Source organism: Cervus elaphus, chromosome 19, assembly GCF_910594005.1.
Source record: "Cervus elaphus chromosome 19, mCerEla1.1, whole genome shotgun sequence".
In the NCBI taxonomy this organism is placed as follows: domain Eukaryota; kingdom Metazoa; phylum Chordata; class Mammalia; order Artiodactyla; family Cervidae; genus Cervus; species Cervus elaphus.
This window is the reverse complement of record NC_057833.1, coordinates 60,798,914-60,821,021: the sequence shown is the minus strand read 5'-3', so window position 1 is coordinate 60,821,021 and position 22,108 is coordinate 60,798,914. Positions and strand designations below refer to the sequence as shown.

The 22,108-nt window shown below is 39.0% G+C and overlaps 1 long non-coding RNA gene across 1 annotated transcript; it reads right to left on the bottom strand.

Moving 5' to 3' along the window:
- Window positions 1-16,384: 16,384 nt before the first annotated feature.
- On the bottom strand, window positions 16,385-20,687 carry LOC122675620. The gene is made up of 2 exons (XR_006335301.1): window positions 20,463-20,687; window positions 16,385-17,448 (listed from the first exon to the last, which is right to left on the bottom strand). It is a non-coding gene; the product is annotated as an uncharacterized LOC122675620 (long non-coding RNA).
- Window positions 20,688-22,108: the final 1,421 nt, after the last annotated feature.

The following is a 22,108-nucleotide window of genomic DNA, read 5'->3' as shown; positions in this document are numbered from 1 at the left end:
TTTTTTTTTATGGACTGTCTCTTGTGGAAGCATTGTGTCTGTTGGGCATTTAGTAACATGAGAGGAAGTCCACTCAGGTGGAACAGAGAAGAAATTCTTTTTTTTTTTTTTCAGAGAAGAAATTCTTAAAGATCATGTCAGATTTATTTTCATTCTCTTAGACCAAGGGACAGAAGCCCAGAAGGGAAGAAGCAAACTGAGGTTTCCTCCACTAGAGTGAAGCAACTCATGTTGCAAATTATGCTACAAATTATTTATTACCATCATATAAAAAGATTTATGTACTTTTGATGAAAGCCTAGGATGGGCTTGGGATCACAGGGAGGTGAAATCTTTGGGATTCCTATCAACCTTTATGCTCCCCTCCTTTGGATCATAGTCTCTAAACCCAAGAAGATACATTTCATCTTGAATGATAATGGGTATGAACCCTTCAAATTATGACTTTCTAATGGCTTTTCACAGCTATTACTAAAAATATGATAATTGTATTATATTTCCAAACTAACCAGGGTTTATACTGTTAGATTTCAGTTTGTAATATGAGCATTATGATCATGAAAGACAATATTCTCCCTATAACTTAACTTCAAAAAGTATTCAGATATCACAGTTGTCTGTGTGTAGTTACTTTAGTGGCTTAGGGTCCCGGATTAATTATAGCAAGATGAAAAGTTTGATCTCAGAAGGTCTTTCTCAATTCCATGTCATTGCCAGGGTAAGAGCTGCTTAGCCCTAAACTATGTAGTTTTTGCCTTCTTATAGACCAACAGTCCTATAATCAATGCCCATAATTCTGGCTAGAGGTTTTACTTATGGATTCATTCAACAAATATTTGTTGAGCAATATGCTCCATACTATGCCCAGTACAGGGGATTAGAAGGTAAATAAGAAGAAAGGAAACAAATATTTGAGAGGATAGGCTGTCCCAGACATTGTGCTAACCAATTTACACGTAAGAGGTCTTAACAGTGTACACATTGCCATCCCATTGACATTTTTTCTTTAAAAATAAAAGTCATTATTTTGAAAGTTAAAAGAATAATATATGCTCATTATAAAGAGTATGGAAAATATAGAAAGATACAAAGAAAATTAATGTCATCCATAATTACAATCCCTAGAGGAAATTATTATTAACTTGGGGAATCTTTTGGGTATATGAATTAAGACTGTTCTGTGTTTGAAAAACTGTAGTGTATTTTGAGGAGTTTTTTTTTTGGCAGAGTTGCTGGAGGGGATTAGAAACTGAAGCCTTAATGCTAACTTTGCTGTTTGTATGACTTTGTGAAATTCATCCTCCTCCCCACTCTCACGTCCATCCCACTTCATCCTCAGCTAGACAATTGCTCATCTTCCTTTAAGTCTAAGGACGTATTTCTTTTGGGAGTTCTTCCCTTACATTCCTCCCACATATTCACCCATAAGTTAGGTTCCCCATTCTCTGCTCTGGGGCACCTCAACTTCTTTTATGTAGCACTATTATAATTGTAACAAAACAATCAACTCCTATTCATTTAATGTACACTTCTCTTTTGGCAGAAAGTGAAGAGGAACTAAAAAGCCTCTTGAGGAAAGTGAAAGAGGAGAGTGAAAAAGTTGGCTTAAAGCTCAACATTCAGAAAACTAAGATCATGGCATCTGGTCCCATCACCTCATGGGAAATAGATGGGGAGACAGTGGAAACAGTGACAGACTTTAATTTTTTGGGCTCCAAAATCACTGCAGATGGAATATTCTCATATATACACAAATACACACATATAAAGATGTAAAATTAATATTTAAAAATTATATTTAAGAATGCTTAAAGATTTTCAAATGCAAGAGTATCTGAAAATAATATTGTAACAGTCATAATCTCATACAATCCGTCAAATACTTTACCAACAGCAACATAGAGAACCTAGAGATACGGGAAAGAATAAACTTCTTATGTGAGAAACACTTAGGACATTTTAAAAAAAGTGGTCTGTAAAAGAACACTTTTGAGCAAATACTTTCTTGTAAAATCTTTTGCTTTTTGGCTGCTTTCTAAACCAGATGAGAAGTATCAATTGGGAGGCCTAAAGCCTGCTGCTGTTCTGCCCTCCCTACTGTCATTTGCCTTAGCATTCTTCACACTTTGTGAGTTTAAGAAGTGTCAGAATCAACAGAGCCATTGCAGTTGCCTGGTCCAGCTCCATTATTTTGCAGCTGAGGAAAACATAGGGATGATGCTAAGCACTCATACTAATTGCTGGCAACTAGAACTCAGGCCTCTGGAGTCCCTGTCCCTTCAGTGTCCTTTGCCTGAATCACACAGTCTTCCAGGACAAGCTGTCTCTGTATGTGTTTTGGGAAAGGAGGGTGAAGCAATGTCCAGAATTTGAGACTGACTAGTCACTTATGTGACCATGGCCACCATTAGGCCTAAAGGACCTAGACTCCCATGAATTTTAAAAAGCCAAAGGGAGTACAAAGTTCTAGCACAGAAATTGGCAAACTTGCAGTGCTGCTAAGTATCTGCAAAAGAGCTTCGTACAGCTTGATGGACCTCAGATCTGTAGTCACTATTCTGAAATGAAAAAATAAAGTTACAGGAAAGGGATTTGGAATAACATTAACTCATTATTTAAATTGGATTTACACAATTGGAGCTTCACCAAATTAACTTTTGGAGGGTATATTTTTCACCTTCTTTATAGAGTAATTTAAGAATATCTGCAATAATAAAAGTAATATTAGATGAAAACAGAGGACCTCCTCACATGTGTACCACTCCCATTAAATTCATAAAAGAAGATAAGATACAGAAGCCACACTTTGAAAAGAAGCGGTTGGATCATTTTGCCATTTCAGTACATTCTGTGGGATTTGAGATACAGTTGGAACTCTTGTAAAACATGCAAATGACTGTAAGCTCACCACATATGACCTAATGAAAATGAAAATGTGAAAATAAGGTAGCCTATGATGAACAGCAATGCACTGAACCAGGTTCTCTTGTGCTGAGGAAATGTGGAGAGCAGACTTGCATCTTCCTATGAAGTAAAAATAGAATTGAAGCTGGGCCATGTGCCTGGCCAGCTCACCCCTGAAACTCAGCGCACCTGGGCTCTTGCTTTACAGAGAGAAGCAAGGAATAATATAATCTTCATAATCTCTGGCCACAGAGATCTTCAAACTCATTCTCAGTCTGTCAGGGTGCTAATCTTCCAGAAAGTGTTTCCAGAGTAACCTGGCTTTCCTCCAAATTGCCAACACAGCCTGACTTCTGTGTTCCTTCAGCTGGAATTCTCTTGCACATACATCTGGCTGCCTGGTTTGTTTGTTTCCCCACTAATTTAGAAGTTGCTTAACAAAAGTCTGACCTTTGGATATGATATTGGCCCATAATTTTCCTTTCTGTGTGGTATCTTTTTCTGGTTTTGATATTGGGGTGATGGTGGCCTCATAGAATGAGTTCAGACATATTCTTCCTCTTTAACTTTTTGGAATAGTTTCAGAAAAATGGGTGTTAACTCTTCTATAAATGTTTGATAGAATCTGCCTGTGAAGCTACTGCTGCTGCTGCTAAGTCACCTCAGTCGTGTCTGACTTTGTGCGATCCCATAGATGGCAGCCCACCAGGCTCCACCGTCCCTGAGATTCTCCAGGCAATGTGAAGCCACTAGTCCTGGATTTTTGTTTGTTGGAGGTTTTAAAATCACAGACTCAATTTCAGTACTTGTGATTGATCCATTCATATTTTCTATTTCTTCCTGTCTCAAATCTTGGGAGATTGTACCTTTCTAAGAATTTGTCCATTTCTTCCAGGTCATCCATTTTATTGGCCTGTGGTAGTCTTTCATGATCCTTTATATTTCTGTGGTGTCAATTGTAGCTTCTCTTTTTTCACTTCTGATTTTATTGATTTGAGCCCTCTTCCTTTTTTCCACAGCTGCCCATCCCCGCTTCACCCACTGTTCCCAACCCGCCACCCCAGGAGACCCTCCAAGACCAGCAGGTAGGTCTAGCCCAGATTCCTATGGAGTCACTGCTTTTGCCCTTGTCCCTGGTGTGCACAAGACCTTGTGTACGTCCGCAAGAGTGGATCTCTGTGTTCCCTAGTCCCGTGGAGCTCCTGTGATCAAGCCCCACTAGCCTTCAAGGCTCAGTGCTCTGGTGGCTCCTCCTCCCAATACCATACCCTCAGACTGGGGAGCCTGCATGGGGCTCAGAACTCTCACTCCTATGGGAGAAATTCTGCAATATAATTATTCTCCATTTTGTTGATTGTCCATCCAGGTGATATGGAGTTTATGTTGCAAGTGCACCCCTGGTTTCTTCTTTATGTCTTTGGATGTAGAATATCTTTTTTTTTTTTTTTTTTGGTAGACTCCAGTCTTTCTTATGGATGGTTGTTCAACAGTTAGTTGTGATTTTGGTGTGCTTTGTTGTGTATATTGATTGATCAGTGGTCTGCTCCACTTTACTCAGTGGTCTTCATTTCAGTCAGTTCGGTCACTCAGTCATGTCCAACTCTTTGCAACCCCATGAACTTAAGCACGCCAGGCTTCCCTGTCCATCATCAACTCCTTTACACAAACTCATGCCCATCAAGTCAGTGATGCCATCCAACCATCTCATCCTCTGTCATCCCCTTCTCCTCCCACCTTCAATCTTTCCCAGCATCAGGGTCTTTTCAGATGAGTCAGTTCTTCACAGAAGGTGGCCAAAGTATTGGAGTTTCAGCTTCAGCATCAGTCCTTCCAATGAATATTCAGGACTGATTTCCTTTAAGATGGACTGGTTGGGTCTCCTTGCAATCCAATGGACTCTCAAGCATCTTCTCCCAATACCACAGTTCAAAAGCATCAATTCTTCAGCGCTCAACTTTCTTTGTAGTCCAACTCTCACATCCATACATGACTACTGGAAAAACCAGAGCTTTGACTAGATGGACCTATATATGTGATCTATATAAGGAAAGCTGGATTCTACAGTTCAGTTCAGTTCAGTCACTCAGTCGTGTCCAACTCTTTGCAACCCCATGAACTGCCGCACACCAGGCCTCCCTGTCCATCACCAACTCCTGGAGCCCACCAAAACCCATGTCCATTGAATAGGGGGTTATTGTACTTTCTCTAAGCTCACCTAAAACTATGGCTTCAATATAGACCTTGAGGAAGTGAGGGTTGTAGGAATAAAGAGTAAGAAGAAGATGATGTAAAAGAAACTCATTTACATGATCTATATTTATTCTCTCATATGATTTCAACCCATATAAAGTGAGGCCTGGCTATTCTTACTTTGAAACCAGGTGCAACCAAAACATTTAAATGACATGACTCTGACTCAGAAAGCTTTCAAGAATTTACTAGATCCTTTGTTGTAATTATCTGAAAGCTTTCTAAAAATCCTCTTTAGGCATCTTTTCTTCTCCCCAAGTTTTGTATCACCAAGGCACCTTTCTTCAAAATTTAATGAATAAAATTCTCCATCTAGTTATATGTTGATAGATTAAAGAACAGGTTAAAGCTACAAAGAGGATCCATGTACATTATCTCACTATTTAGCTTGATGAATACTTATTATTCTAAGTGCTGTGGGTACAAAAATAAATACAGCACAACCCTTGCCTGTTGACAATGAAACTAGCAGAGCAGGCAACATGATTAAGGGAGGCTATATGGCTGGTAGTAAAGACATCTAAGCTAGACCTGGGACTATCTAACTCTCTAGTTGTCTATCCAAGAGCTTGTTTTTCACAAATTGAAAAGATTTGAGCTATTTAGAGAACGAAAACAAAATATTTCTAGTTATACCCAATTGAATCCTTAAACTAGCTTAAAAATAAGTTACAGCCAACTGGAATTGGACATAGCTTTCTATATAGCATCTTTACTCAGCTGAGCCTTTGTCCAATAGAACTTTCTGAAAAGATGAAAATATTCAGTGCTGCTCAATATGGTAATCACTAGCCACAGGCAGCTACTGAGCCTTTGAAATATGGTTAGTACAACTGAGGAACTGAATAATTTATTTTTTCATATTTTAATGAATTTAAATAATAGCTACCTGAGGCTCTATCGTGTAGCAACATTGGGGATGACATGAGAATTTTCCATTTTTTAGTGGAGGAGAATATTCTTAACAGATAGAAAAGATATCTCACCCACTTTAGTATTTTGTGACTTGGAGGTAAAAGTTCAGTAGAAAGAGAAACAGACACATAAAGATGCTGATAGGCAGAGCCCAGAAGGATGCAGCCTTTCACAAAACAAAATACATGAATGAAAATGGCCATCCTACAAAAAAAAAAAGAAATGGCCATCCTACATGCTGATCACTGGTAGCAAATAGACAGTTATACTTGTACCTGAGGGGAAAATAAGCTTGTGCTTATAGAAATCTGAAACTGCTTGTTTATTTTTATCTATTCAAGCCTAGACATATAACTGAATACTAATAAACTCTGTGGCTTAAAATTAACTGGTTAAATGTGGGAGGGAGAGAATTTACTTTTTTTCTCCTCTTACTAAGGGACAAGCAAACAGGAAACCTTAACTCTTTGGCCAGTACACACCAAGTAAATATTTCAGCCCTTAAAGATTCAGGTGTCTGCTCAACAGGTGGCAAAATGTTCTTTCTTAATTCTCATAATCCTCTGACTTGTATGTGGTAATATATATGGATTTTTCTAATAAAACACAGCTGCTTTTTCATATTCATCTTGCATTTCCACACTATTAAATATCTAAACTGTTCAGTGTGATAAAATTCCACCATTAGCTGTGCTCCTACACTGAGTCTTCCCAGGAAATTTGGTGACCAGGGTCCTAATAGTTTAATGTAAAATAGAAGTTTATAATGGAATCACTGACACTGGTTTTAATTCCAGTAGCCCACTCTGATACCATGAAGCAGAGGGCATTCAGAGGCCAAGACTCAAGAAGCTCTAAGGATGTCATAATTTTCTCCCTTAATTATAAGGAATTACTCTAGAGATACAAGACACATCATACAATAATACAAAGGTGTTGTGCTTAGTTGTCAGTTGTGTCCGACTCTTGTCAATCCCATGGACTGTAGCCTGCCAGGCTCCTCTGTCCATGGAGATTGTCCAGGCAAGAATATTGGAGTAGGTTGCCATGCCCACCTCCAGAGGATCTTCCCAACCCAGGGATTAAACCCAGGTCTCCTGCACTGTAAGCATATTCTTTACCATCGGAACCACCAGAGAAACCCAATACAAAGGTAGCAGGATGTGAATGTTTAAAAGGGAAATTATTTCATGTTTTAATATGGAAATGTCACTACCTGTTTCCTGTTTTTCTTTGCTTCTCTGCATTGGGAGGAGTGATTCAACCCATTCTAGGATGGAGAGAACTTTGCCCTCCATCTGTTCCCATCACTTTCCACCCCTAAGAAGGAAAGCAAACATTTCTCCTTCCCCCCAGGAAGAGTCTAATGACTAAGCCTTCCTACCCTGGAGAGAGAAACTAGTGTTTAGTTGCCAGTAATTTGGGCTCTGAATTTCATAGCTATTAAAGACTATTGCATGAAATAAAAGTAATAGTATAGGTCCTTTGGGCTTGATAGAAGGTCTAGGGCTGGAGCTCTGGAGAGTACTAAAATTAGGGGGTAGAGGCAAGAGAAAAAGGGAGTCACTGGATGGGGAGAATTGTCTGGGAAAAGGATGAGCTGGAAAGGGTGGAGAAAAGGGGCACTGACCTGGAAATAGAGGATGAATAATTGGAAAAAAGTACTAACTATGAGAAGAATCATAGTCCTCTCCATCTTCCACCTAGTGTTCATATAAATGAGAATCATCCCAAAAGCTGTATCTAGGACCTTAGGGGGAATTTTTCTCCATTTGTACCAAAAACTCACTAAATTGACTTCCCAGTGGAAACAACAACCATTCTTGCCACTAAATTTTTCTTTGTTATTTGAAGTGACAATATATGGACTACCTTGCCGCTCTATCTATCCCAGGACACCTTAAGCCCAAGGGGCTTCCTGTATCCTTCTTTGAATCATGGAGAGGAATTTTAACTTTACTTGGGAGGGTTGAATTGTACAAAGTTACTTCCCAAGCTGAGACATTAACTTTTAAGCGGAAAGTTCTACAATATAAGTAGACTGGATCACTGAATGCCTCTCTAGTATCCATTCCCTCTCCCATCTTCTCCAGAAAGATTCCAAATATTTATTAGTATCAATTACCCCTTTTCTTTTCAATCCATGTTACTTAGGAAAAACTGGCCTTATCTCCAGTCAGGGATCTGTTCTTACTAATTAACATGGAAAGGACATTTAGTTCATGATTGGAAGAAATGCTGTTACTCTCTCCTGCTGAACATGTATAAAGAAACATATCACTTTGATTCCTAATACCATTCCATAAACACAAGAAAAACCAACCTTAGGTTGATGCAAATTGCTTTGACCCGAGAGAAATGGAAAATATTTTCATGTTTGAAGACATTTTTGAACCACTAAATCAGCCATTTCAGAAACATATCTTACCTATGGATTTATTCATTTCCTTATTATTTAAATCAATTTACTTGGAGTCACCTAGTATTTGGAGCTGAACACTGGCATTTAAACCTTATTAGAAGAATTCAGGAAGCTGATGAGAAAGCTTACTTCTTTATCAAAATAAAACCCAGTACTTTCAGTGATTAGCCAGAAAGAAAAACAATTTAGTGTAAAAAAAGATGGGTAGCTAATTGAAACTTTCCCAAGGATCTCACCTTCTGCATGGAGTTCTCTGAGATAAGACAGTGTAGCTACCATCACTTTGCCCTAGAGATATGTAAATTCCCTCGTAAGGTGAGATGTCAACACCGTCAATCTCAAACTTTAAAGAAAACTTTGTTATATGCCTTGGGAGAAAAATAGGGAAATGAACAAAGAATATACCAATAAATAAAGTTTGACTTTTAAAGTACATAATGATGCCATAGCTAGCTGGTGCCTGGGTTTGCAGACCTTATCCTGTTTCTTGTCCTAATATCTGATCTGATCCAGCTTCATATGTGATCCAGCTCAGGTTTCCAACTTCTTCCCTATTAGCCTCACCATGGATGTATCTAAGTGGGCACTGTAAACTCTGCCCACTGGAGTTCCTTCTTCAGCTTTTGATAAACTTCAGCATTAAGAGTTCTATTCAGAACTCACATCCATCTCTGGATGTGTTTCTCAAGTCTGACCCAAGAACTCTCCACAATAGAGTCAACAAGGATGACTACATAAAGAAGAAATTCCTGACCCTTCTGCAAAGGGATTATGATGGATATGGTAAATCTTGTGTGGCATCCAGGAAACTGCATTTAACCAACTTCCCAAGTGGTTATGATCAAAATGGAAATGGAAAACACTGTTCTAGAAATATCTTTAACTTTCCCCAAAATTAGCAGTGGCTATCAGTTATACCATCATGAAACAAACATCATATAAATACAATTCCTCAAAAATGCATGCATGCATGCATGCTCAGTTGCTCAATCATGTCTGACTCTTCGTGACTCCATGGGCTGTAGTCTGCCAGGCTCCTCTGTCCATAGGATTCTCCAGGCAAGAATACTGGAGTGGGTTGCAATTTCCTCCTCCACAGAAATGCATATTTAGTGGTTATTTTGAACTTTCAAATCTATCTTTTAACTACAATTCTACAAACCATTTTCCATTAGTTTTTTTCCTTAAGCCAATCCAAACATACACTTTTACCCAGAAGAATAGGTACAATACTACAGAATATTTATTTTATTCTTGCCCTTAAAGCATTCTAGTTGAAGTTCAAATATACATTTCCATATAAGAAGAGAATGTAATAAGAAGAAACAAATAAAAACATACCTCTGAGACCAAATGTGGACTGTCAGTGAAAACAATTTTATTTTTTCAATAAACTCAAAAAATTGCTAAACATATTCAGAATCAGGATGCTAACACATTAGCACTTAAAGATGACTAAAAATAAAAAGGAGAAGTATTTCAAGAAGTAACCCATCCACATGTCAAGGTCACTCCTACCCATAACAGAATAAGAAAGTCCCTCCTGTTCCAGAATACCTTCTCCACCCATTTAGTCACCCATTTAGCCACCCACTGTTTTCTGTTTCCACATCACATTTCTTTAATTTATTAAGTTTAGAGCTGTTGTAACTTCAAACCATTATGTCGAAGGAGAAGCATATTGTGAACTCTTTCACTAGAATGTATGTAACAATTGCTTAGAATTACTGATGTAATAATACCCAGGTCAGAAAAGTTTCAGATATGTTTCAGTGGATAGGAAGTTGTCTTTAAGTTGTATTCTATTTATTTGATGTCATATCAAATGAATCACAGTTAGGGCAATAGGGAAGTGAAACAGGGAAAGGAGAAAAGCAATAGAGGTTTGATAATGAGCAATTTATACTGTATCAGCTGAGGCTTATCCCATGGGGGACCTCAGAGTTTTCTCAGCCAAGGGTTAAGAAGTTGGGGTATTTATTCATTGACTCCACCATTGTTTGAGGGGTGCTCCAGGGCACTATCTCCTCCACACACTTCCAGTGTTCCACTTGTATAGATCTCAGGGACTAGAAGGAGAAATCAATCAGTACATAAGAAACTGATGCATACTGAGGGTACACGGGTTGGGTTCCAACAGTGTCTGCTGCAGTCTACCCTTTGCACCACTTAGATTCCCTTGGGTCCTGTGTTAAATTGACTCAGTCCCATCACTGATTCCTCAAGAAGGTGATTGATTAGAACTTAAAGATTGAAAAAAGACTACACTAAGGTTGATAGGGCAAGATACAGTCTCCGTTGGTACAGTTGGTCCCAAAGTTGTAATCAATAATCATCATCTCCATTCTCTACTACTTGTTAAGCAATTTGACTTGTCTTGGTTGCTTGATGTGGTAGCCTAGACCTTCATCACTGAGGGATCTGAGTCTAACCATGCTCTTGTTAGATTGACACTGCTTAAATAGCCTATTTAAGATTATCACCATATATGAAATCAATAAAAAGTGATCCAGTGGATTTCCTGAGTTCCAGATTATTTTCCTCGCTGCTAGAATTAAATATTAGCTATCATATCTCCTATCTTCTGATGGTAATCAGGACCAGTTACCCTGCCACTATAGAACTCTTTTTTTGCCAGTTGGTCAGCATGAGAAGTTCAAAATGATGATGTGAAAGTCATAACATTAGAATAGGGACTCTCAAAGAGAGGACTGAGGAGTCCTGGAAGTTCCTAAGATTATATTTCAGGAGTCTCATGAGGTTGACTATTTCCAACTACATATCCCTAAGAAGCCATATTTTCTTCATAAGCTTCAACCGAAACATCATTTCACAATAATTTGGATGCTGAAGCAGATGTGAGAATACACCTGTCTTCTATTAAATCAGAGATTTTCAAATATATAAAACAATGCCATTTTACCATTACTTTTTTTCCATAGGGAATATTTGTTCTTAATTAAAGTGTGTCATTCACTTAAATGTTTGCAACTATTATTTTTAATACATTAATAAATACTATTAAAATTCTTTAGTGGGCAAAGAATCTGAACAGACATTTTTCTAAAGAAGACATACAGGTGGCCAAGAGACACATGAAAAGATGTGGTGGGAATGTAAATTGGCCTTGGAAAGGAGATCAACTTGCTAGTCAACAGCAGCATCATCATCCCCTAGCAAAGTGCTCTAGCAACTGTGGACAAGGAATGTTGCCTGCCCTTACAGTAAACAAAGAATATTGCCTACCATCCCAGTTCTACAAATCATTAAACACTGCAGCTGCCATTGACAGTACACCCTGAGGAGAATTTAAGATGGAGAAAAACAGAAAGCATGCTATGCTTTAGATACTGGCCCTAGATAGTTAAGATCCATAGTTAAGGAATAATTTCAATGAGCCAAGACTCTTGAGTCTTTCTGTATGTAAAAAAGAAAATCATTAATTTGAGATGTTTGTTCTTGTGATAAGCAGTAATCTTTTTATGTTCAACTACATTTTTTTGTTCCAGCCAGCCCAAACCTCCTATATATCTTGGCTTCTCCCTTTCCTCTTAAGAGCTGTTTCTCTGAGCCCTCTGAGAGGCTGTCTTCCAGGTTATAGTCCTCAGTAAGGTCCCTGAATAAAACTTAACTCAAGAAGGGGCTTAAGATAGCAGAATAGGAGTACATGGTGCTCTTCCCCAACAAACACATCATGTTGAATAATTCTCATGGAAAACTAACTGGAAACTGGCACAAGAATTCCTGTACAACCAAAGCTATAAGAATGACCTCCATGTAACCGGGTAGAACAGGGGGAAAAAAAGCATTTGGTCAGGAGCTGTGCTTCTGTGAGGGATCAGTAATGAAGAGAAATTAACATAAGGCACTAACAGGAGAAAAGGTTAATGGCATATATACTTATATATGTGGAAGAGACCCGGGAAAACTGAGTAACTCTCCAAAGTGGTCGAAGCCAACACTGTAAATGCCATCTTCAGCTAAAGAAAAAAAGATATTGGGGGTAGGGAGGTAATTATGGGAGATTACCAGGAAAAGCATAGTAAACAAGGTAGAATTTAAATTCATGCCTTCTCCAGTGGTAACACTTTCTACAAATTTAGATTTCCTCCTCTTCCTAGTTCTTAGGAAAAGGCAATTTCTCAGTTTCCAGAGCTTCACTTATGTCTGCTGTTTCTTAAAAGTAACCAGCTTAGAATAATCAGTGTTGTGCCAAAAAAGGCATATTTTGGGGTAGCAAAATCTGTTCCTCTTCATTAGATACATATGTTGTAAACACTGCATCCTATGGCTTGTCTTTTTGCTTTCTTTTTAAGAGCAAATGTTTTAAATTTTGATGAAGTCTAATTTTATATTTTTTTCATTGTTTGTGCTCTTTGAAGTCAGTCTGAGAAATCTTTGCATACCACAAGGTAGCAGAACTTTTCTCTTGTGTTTCTTCTTGATGTTTTATAACTTTAGATTTTATATTTAGGCCTTTGATTCATTTCAGGTTTATTTTTGTGTATGTCATGAGGTAAAGATTGATGTTTATTATTTTTTCTTTTACTGATATCCAGCACCAATTTTTTGAAAAGATTTTTTTCCTCAGTAAATCCCCTTGGCACCTTTGCAATAAAGCAATCGACCATTTATGTGTGTTTATTTCCAGATTATTCTGCTCCATATTTATATGTAGTCAATGCCAAATTGTCTTGATAACTGCAGCTTTGTAGTAAGTCTTGAAATCAAATAGGGTAAGTCCCCCAACTTTGTGCTCTCTTTAATAAATTGCTTAGGTTATTTTAGTTCTTTTGCATTTCCATATATAATTTTGAATTAGGTCTCCAGTTTCTACAAAAAAGTTTGCTAGAATTTTTATTAGTCTTCCATTGGCAAATTTGGGGGTATATGAAAGCTTACTAATTTCAATCTTCTAAATCATAATCATGGTATACATCTCTATTTGTTAGTTGCTCAGTCATGTCCAGCTCTGTGACCCTATGGACTGTAGCCTGCCAGGCTTCTCTGTCCATGGAATTCTGCAGGCAAGAATGCTGCAGTGGGTAGCCATTCCCTTCTCCAGGGTATCTTCCCAACCCAGGGATCAAACTCTGATCTCCTGCATTGGTGGTAGATTCTTTACCATTTGATCCATTAAGGAAGCCTACATCTTTATTTAGGTCTTCCCAAATTTCTCCTTGTGATGTACCATGTGTACTTGAAAATAATATGTATATTGTAGTTGTGTGTAGCAACAATATGTGTTGACAAAAAATTAATCAGTTGATCTAAGAAAGAAATGGACATTTTAATTCCAGTCAAATTGAGGAATATAACCCAGGTCAGCATTCGAGAAAGCTCTGAGAATTGTTCCATTTATTAGAAGTCAAGGTACAGTTATATAAGGATTTAATATTTACAATAATGCTATGTGTTAGATGGAATTATTTTACAAATGAGAAACTGAAGCTGAGGAAAATAATGTCCTTCAATGAAGAAAGACAAAGCCACGATTCTAACAATAACAGACGTTAGATCCTGGACTGGCAGCAGCTTTGTGGGATAGGTTTTACCTGCATCACAGACTCGTTTTCCACAAATGCTCTGTGGAGCTTGTCCTTCAGAAATCTAAATTCTGTTCCCAGACTGTCCATAAACTGGGTGATCAAGGAAGTGTCGTTCAGTCCAATTTCAACTCCCTGGCACCCAGACAAGGACTGGAACAGGGTTCTCATGGGACTCAGGATCACCTGTTGTGCCTGTCCTGGGTGCTCCTGTGCCCCACCCTTTAGAATGAGTAAGGGGAGGCTCTGCAGCATCCCTTTCACTTCATACTGCAGCTGGCTGGGCACAAGCTGGCGGTGGAACAGCAAGGATAGCTCAATTCATAAGGCCCAAGAGAAAGCTCTAATCTTGCATGTGAAAAACTCAAGGCCCCAGGTGGCTTCCCTTGGGACTAATGTTCTTTTAGAGTGGACCATTTTTCTGGTTTACAGTATTCTTGGTTACAATTTATATTGACTCAGCTGCAAGCACTCTAGCTGACACAGCTGTGTTGTCAGCTGAAGACTGTTATAAATGTAATGGTATATAAGCTTTGGTCTGGGTCTGTGTGGAAAATCAGTGAGCAAAAGCCCCCTCTTCAAAATTACATAGGAGCCACAAATCTACTGGTAGGAGACTATTACTAAACCTAGATGTCATCTGCTGTTCAGTGCTTTACTAGCCAGGCTTCAAATTGTGCCACTCAAGTTATTCCTTCTCATAAATACCCATTCTACTAACTCATGCCCCTCCACCCTGCTTAATACACATCTGTGAGGTACACCGGGTGCAACAAGAACACCTCCATTTTGTAACAAGGTAATTGAAGTCTAGACAGAAACAGTAACTTGCCCAAGGTGAAGCCAGACCAGAACTCAGAAGTAGGAAGTCCTTGCTGGGTGAACTTTGCAGTAGAGTGTAGCATGGGAGGTGAGACTCTATGGCCATGTTGGCTTGTCTCCTTATTCATGCTGTAGGATGAGAACAGCAGGGATGTTCAACCTTTGAGAAATAAATACTCTTCTTTCTCTGAACTTTCTGGAGATCATGTGTTTGATTCCTGTGGCTTCTGTAAATAATTATCACAAACTTACTGGCTGAAAGCAACAGACGTTCTTTCTCTCACAGTCCTGGAGGGAAAAGTATGAAATGCAAGTGTTAGCAGCACTGATTTCTTCTGGAGGCCCTAAGGGGGAATCAGTTCCAGGTCTCTCTACTAGGTTCTGGTGGCCACCAGCAATTATTAGTGTTCTTGACTTCTAGATACATCCCTCCAGTCTCTGCCCCTGCCTTCACATCACCTTCTCCACTGTGCATGTCTGTCCTCTGTGTTTTTTATAGGACACTTGTTACTGACACTTGTTACACCCAGATAATTCAGGATAATATCTATATTTAAATATCTATTTATATATCTAATATTTAAAACCCTTAAAATAATAACATCTGCAAAGACTCCTTTTCCAAATAAAATCATATTCACAGGTTATAGGGATAAAGACATATACATATCTTTTTTGGTGGAGTGTGGGCAGCTTTCACCCCACTACAGATCCCCTGTGCCTATGCCTTTGAATGTGAATCATCTTGATCTTGCCATAGGCTGGAGCTGAGTATAATACCAGAGTTCAAATTAATTTAAGTAAGAAAATGCTTATGGAGTTTCTACTAAGTGAAAAGAAGTTAGGAGTTGATCACTTGTTTTCAAGTTACCAACTCAAAACACTTGTTTTTTTAAGTAACCTCTCACTGTCCACCTAACTGGAATCTACTAACAGGTATACAAGTAACTGATCCAGGTCACTAGTGAGGTACAAGTGCAGTAGCAGACATTATGCCATCATCCTCTTGGAAATGTAGTTAGCATATATGAGTAGTTTTAACAAAAACAAAAAGTCACCTAAAATCCCACTCACAGTTAAAGGAAATGCCATCATTTCCTTTGACTTTGGTGTGGACTCACAGTAATGTCACAGAGAGATCACATTACAGGAAATGAGCAGAGTTAAGACTTGTCAAACTTGACCCTTTGAAAGGATTTTGCATGGTAGGTATCAGAACTTTGGCCAATTTCAACTCTCTGATTGCTGTGGCCAGACACTCTTATAGGAATGTGGAGCTCAGAAAAACCATTCACTCTATCAAGTAATCAACATTCTAAATAATTCCCAAAAGGCATTATGTTTGAAAATTTTTGAAGAATCTAAAGAGGGGGCTCAATAAATGAGCTCTATAGAAAAATTATTTCCAATATTCCTTCTCATGAAGTGTCGGGACTAGCTGGCAAAGAGAACAGGTCCCGACCGCAACAGCACGGAAGCCTGAGAAAAAAGCTGATGGTAAAGAATGGGGTCGAGAGGACTGAAATGCTCTTGAGGCAAGTCAGTGATTTTATTGAGTAAAACAGCTACCTTTATACTAGTACAAGCAGAAAACATAGTTCATAAAAAATGCCATCTGGTTTTTGTCACATCAATACAATTCTTTGTCTTAAGTGATTGCAGAAGCTTACATCTTGTTTTTGACATTCCAAGATAAACTACTAAGTGAAGGTCACTACTATGTTTTTCTCAAGGAAGAACAAAGGAGACCCGGCAAATGTTTTACTACTTTATCATGGGGTGGTGGGACAGGGAATGACCTCTTTCAAGGCTTTCCCAGGGCATTTTTGGGCCTTGAGCAGGCCCCGCATCTCCCCCTTTTTATTTATTAAAAAGCCGAGCTTCTCTACTCATTTCTCGAGAAAAAGGGAAACAAGATTATTTTTTCATAATACGGGAAAACTTCATAATTCTTTCAGTAACTAAATTCATAATACATTGTAAAAAACATGGTCCACAACAAAGAAAACAGAGTACAATAACAAGCACTATAAGCAGGGTTTTCCACCAATCACTCCCAAAACAGGATTTAACTTGCTCCCAAAAAGAAAGGGAGGAATCTTGCATAGAAAGTATTTGATGTTGAAGATCATTTACAGCATCAGACACATTGGAAGATAAATCTGGTATATACACACAACATTCTACTTTTATTATAGCGCAGGTAATTCTTCCTGACTCATCGGCAAAACCCACCATGGTAAACCATTTACAACTGACAAAGGCATGGCAGTGCATACCCAATAAGCAGAGGTATTATAAAAATCAGCATAGGAATGAGCCCAAGAGAGAAAAACATTTCCTTCAGCGCTAGGAAAGGCTTGATTCATAACAGCGCATGCTAATGCAAGCACTAGGTAGGATAGGGAAGTGTGTGGATTGATTGTATCCGCAGCAATGTGTCTTGCTCCTTCCATGAACTCATGTAGTTGTTGATTTGTTTGCAGAACATTCCTCTCTTGTATCTGCAGCCTCTCCATTCCAGCAGTCAGCGACCGTCTCCGTCTGGCGTACCAGCCTCTCCGGGAGCCAGCACGGTGCTTCGGCATCCTGTGGAAAAACACAAACATGTCCCCGCCCCCATATCAAAACAGGGTCAGGGCCATGCCATTGATTAGTAATTGGATCTTTCCAAGTTATGCAGGGCTTGTTAATAGCAGCTGGGGACCAGAATCGCTGTGCTGCGGTTTTGCCTTCAGAGTCCAAATTTTAAAAATTAAGAATAAAAAGAGCATGATGTAAGTAATTATATGGTGTGAGAGGATATAACTCCCCCTTCTTTAATTTTAAAAGCTGGTGTTTTAATGTCTGATGAGCTCGTTCAATGATGCCTTGGCCTTGGGGATTGTAGGGGATGCCTGTTTTAGGAGAGATGGAGAGACGGGAGCAAAAATTAAGAAAAGCGGCAGAAGTATATCCAGGTCCATTGTCCGTTTTGATGGTCTTTGGAGTTTCTATAACGGAGAATGGTGCAAGGCAATGTGTGATACAATGTTGAGCTGCTTCTCTTGTTTGTAAAGAGGCAAAAATATATCTAGAAAAAGTATCTATATTAACATGAACATATTTCAATTTACCGAAGGAAAGAACATGAGTAACATCTATCTGCCATAAATGGTTGGGAAGGAGGCCGCAGGGGTTCACACCATAGTGAGGAACAGAAAAAAATTGAGGACAAACAGGGCAGCACTTAACTATTTGCCTGGCGGTTTCACGGGGTATTTTAAATTGTAATCTGAGGGTATTGCTGTTTTGATGAAGTAATTGGTGAGAACGTTCTGCGAGTTGGGTCTGGGAAAGGAAAATATGAGTGGCGGAATCAGCTGATGTATTTCTAGAAGTAAGTGCTCTAGGTAAACTCGAATGAGCGCGAATATGGCCAAAAAAGTGTTTGTAAATCTTTTGATGTAAAAGAGCTTGTATATCACGAAACAGTTGCTGAATCACTGAATTAACAGTATAAATAAAAGGAACAGTTTCTAATTGGTTAAGAGCTCTAATAACATAATGGCTATCAGAAAAAACATTCAAAGGTTCAGAGGCAAAGTGTTGTAAAACAGCAAACACGGCGCATAATTTTACTTCTTGTGCAGAGGAACAGCCTGTAAACCAGGAGGTAACAGTATCATTAATAACATAAGCAGCCTTTTCGTTTGATGATCTATCGGTGAATATGGTGACTGCGTCTGTAAGTGGCTGCGAAACAACTACGGAGGGAAATACAAAGTCGTGTTGACTAGCAAAGTGTAGCAGCTTATTAGCGGGAAAATGATTTTCTAATCTGCCGGCAAAATGAGCTAGGGCTGCATTCCAGGAATCACTGAACTGGAATAGCCAGTTCTGTTGTTCTTTTGTAAATGGTAAACAGATAAAGTAAGGGTCTCTCTCCAATAATTTTCTGGAATCCCAACGGCCCTTAGCGATAAGATTACTGACTAGATCAAAATAAGGGGTGAGTACCCAGCAGGGGAAACAGGCAAATGTATCCAACAGAGAGGGGAATCTTGAAAAAGAACAGCTGTAGGGGTATGTTTAGAAGTATATACAAACCCCATTTTTTTGTATAATCACAATGAGAGCTTGTTTGAGCAGCCAAAGCTTTTTCTACTATATTTAAAGCTTGGCGTCCTTTATCAGTCAAAACCCGAGGCGACGTGGGGTCTGAAGGTCCTTTAAGAATATCAAACAGGGGTTTTAATTCCCCAGTAGTGATTTTCAAATAGGGACGAATCCAATTAATATCTCCTAATAATTTTTGAAAATCGTTCAATGTTTTCAAATTATCTTTACGAAGTTCCAATTTTTGAGCTTTAAAAGTCTCCCCTTCCAGTCTAAAGCCTAAATAAGAATAAGGTGGGCTATGTTGAACTTTCTCAGGAGCTATTTGAAGGCCATAGTGCTGCAAATCAGCCTGCAAGCTGGAAAAGGCAGATAAGCATTTCAAAGCTTACTTGCAGTCCATTTCTTTTATTTCTGTCCACAAAAGTTCCACATTGTTTTCCAAATTTTGATTTCCATAACAAATAATCTCTCTCAGAGAGGCAGGCCCTAGAGACCTGCTTCTAATCATTAGGAGGTAAATATTGACTATTTAAATTCTCAATGATGGGCATAGTAAAAGGAGCAGTTGGTCCATACTGGGCACAGGCTTGTTTTAATTTTTTAATTTGTTGAAATGGCAGGGGTTCATAATACCTTCGTTGTTGAGCGTCTTCAAGGACGGGGAAAAGGATAGGAAATCCTTTTAAAGTTTCTCCCTGTTGCCTTGCCTGGCGAATTGTAAGTTGGAGGGGGGACAGTTTGGAGGTGTTTTTTACAGATAATGCCTGTGCGGGAGCCTCAGACCCCTTTTGTATATCAGCAACTGGTGGGTCTAGTCCTGCAATAACGGACGGAGGCTGCGATGGTAACTGATTAGAGGGACATAAGGGTTGGGAAAAAAGCTTTAAGTTAAGAGTATCAAGATGTTTAGTTACAGTTGTAAGCAATTCTTTAACCTCCGAAAAAGGGGATAATTCCGCTTGTGTTTTAACAGTGGTTTTTTCAGCAGCAAATAACTCTCAAGGATCTTTTGCTTGTTCAGCAAGGTCTAACTCAGAATCAGAGTCAGAGGAACTCTGTACAGGGGATTTTTCTGCTGTATCATAAACATGCTCCAAAGGAGGAGCAGTAGGCAAGGTGGGAAGTTTACCAATTATATTCTTTAACGCAGTCTCCAATTTTTTGCTTTCATGTTCAGGGTCCAAACAGTCTCTGATAAGAGTCCATAATGAGTAGGCATCTAGCGGTACCTTCTCAGCCCCATGTAAAGAATAATACTGCTGAATTTGCTCCCCTACCTTCTTCCAAGTTTCTATATTCACAGTCCCATCTTCAGGAAACCAAGGACAAACTTCTTCTACAAACAACAAAAACTTTTCTAATGTATGTTTAGCAACAGTAACTCTTCTCACCTTTAACATAGTCTTAAACATAGTTACAAAAAGCTCTCTACTACTACCTTGACCCATTGTTTATACTCTCGACTAAAAAACCCTCTGCGCCCTGAAAAAATCCGTACTCACGTTTCTTTTGGGATCCCCTCTGAACTCATGTTTCGGGCGGCTGCGACCGTGTAGTCCGATCGAGTCCCTGATTGAGGCGCCACCTGTCGGGACCAGCCGGCAAAGAGAACAAGTCACGATCGCAACATCACGGAAGCCTGAGAAAAAAGCGGCTAGTAAAGAATGGGGTCGAGAGGACTGAAATGCTCTTGAGGCAAGTCAGTGATTTTATTGAGTAAAACAGCTACCTTTATACTAGTACAAGCAGTAAATATAGTTCATAAAAAATGCCATCTAGTTTTTGTCACATCAATACAATTCTTTGTCTTAAGTGATTGCAAAAGCGTACATCTTGTTTTTGACATTCCAAGATAAACTACTAAGTAAAGGTCACTACTATGTTTTTCTCAAGGAAAAACAAGAGAGACCCGGCAAATGTTTTACTACTTTATCATGGGGTGGTGGGACAGGGAATGGCCTCTTTTAAGGCTTTCCCAGGGCCTTTTTGGGCCTTGAACAGGCCAGCTCCCCACAATGAAGCTAACAAGCCCCTAAAAACAAGGACCAGTTCCCATATGGCTGTCCATTCTCTCCTAATCAAGAAGTCTCCCCATTTCAGTAACATTTTCTATCGATAGGGATTTCAGGATTAATGCACTAAGCCAAGACCCTAAACAACCAAAATTTGTAAGGTCACCAAACAAATTGTTTTAGAAATAAAGAAGTGCTAAATGCTTTTAATTCCATTCCATATTTCATTCTGTTACCTCACGTATGACATTTGGTGTATTTTTCTTCCTGTTATTTTGAACCCTCAGTTCAGGAAGACTGTGCAGTTTTATTGACATAAGCAGATGCTGTTCGACGTTTTCTTAATGTAGCAACTTCTGAAAGACAGTGTTTGTGTGAACAGAAGAGAAGAACTAATAATTTATACCTTTATGGATGCATGCTCCTCAATTTTGCAAGAAACATTAGAAAAGGTTTAACCTATAATTCTGGAGTAAATCTTAAAAGCAAGACTTAAGGAAAAAAATGTGTTCTGCCATCATTCTGCTGGCATGGGCCACAACTGAGATGAGAGCCTGGGACTTCTTGGTTTAAGCTTTGCAATAAGAGAAAGAGGCAGGGATGGGAGTGGAGGGCTGGGAAGAGACGAGGAGAGAGAATATGAGTGAATGAACAAGAATGACAGAATCATTTGAATTAAGTAAACGTCTGGCCTGATTCAAGCCCCAGCTTGCCAAAGCAGTCAGCCAAGGCTAGGTGTTTCAGAGAGAGGTATCAGGATGAATGCACCCACAAGCAAGATCTTGATTCAGATTCCAACTTAAAATTGCATTTCCAGACATAAGAGGAGGGTGGCCTCCTGGTTGATTCTCCCTGCTGTTGTCATGACCAGAGTTATTCTGGTTCTCATACATGCTTAATTGGTTGGTTGCATTTGGTTTAAGAACACAAATTCGCTAGATGTTTATATCCTCAGAATGGTTGTGGGAAATCCAGGGCAGTGTTACACCAGATGGGAAGTTGCCTTATAGGTATCATTCTTTCTGCAGCAATGCATTGCTTTCCCCCAAAGCAAGTCTGTTTATGCTCTTCACAGTCTCCTTTACAATGCTTTTTTTGCCCTTCTCTCATATATGCAAAAGGCTTCCAAATTGTCA